The sequence below is a fragment of the Colobus angolensis genome, unplaced genomic scaffold (genome assembly GCF_000951035.1).
Source record: "Colobus angolensis palliatus isolate OR3802 unplaced genomic scaffold, Cang.pa_1.0 Scaffold12, whole genome shotgun sequence".
In the NCBI taxonomy this organism is placed as follows: Eukaryota; Metazoa; Chordata; class Mammalia; order Primates; family Cercopithecidae; genus Colobus; species Colobus angolensis.
In genome coordinates, this window is record NW_012113141.1 from 8,315,197 (window position 1) to 8,315,676 (window position 480).

The 480-nt window shown below is 71.5% G+C and overlaps 1 protein-coding gene across 1 annotated transcript in view; it reads left to right on the forward strand.

Moving 5' to 3' along the window:
• Positions 1 to 20: 20 nt before the first annotated feature.
• Positions 21 to 480, forward strand: part of KAT6B (K(lysine) acetyltransferase 6B) — a 218,484-nt gene continuing 218,024 nt past the window's right edge. Inside the window, exon 1 of the mRNA XM_011929623.1 lies at positions 21 to 127. The gene's annotated coding sequence lies outside the window, so the exon portion shown is untranslated. The remainder of the gene's footprint in view (positions 128 to 480) is intronic.

Genomic DNA, 480 nt, shown 5'->3' on the forward strand with positions numbered 1-480 from the left:
CGGGGGGAGCGCGGCGCTGCGGACCCGGGCGGCTGGCAAAGGACGAGGCGGAGGCTGAGGAAGGCAGCAGGGAGACCCAGGCTGCAGCAACAAAGGGCAGTGAGCGATTGGCCGGGCTGCAGGCGAGGTTAGCCGGGGACCGGGGTGGCCGGAGGCAGCGGCGAACGGTGCACGTGCTTGCAGACACGGGCGAGTGTGGAGCCGGGGGGTGCACGCCCGGTGGGTAGGGGCTTGCTCCCCCGCGGCATGGGATGGCGAGGAGGCTGCAGCGACTTCGTTCTGCCTGCACCCGGCCTGGGGCTGGCAGGGTAGGGGTGTGTTGGGGGGGGAAGGATGCGAGCCAGGGGGCGGGCGAGTAGTCGCCCGGGACGGGACGGGAGAGAGGGTGGAGGAGGGGGCGGGATGGAACGCTCCGGGCGGCGCGCCCGTCCGCGCACTCCAGCGAAGAAGCTGGCGACTGAGAACCTCGAATTTTAACTT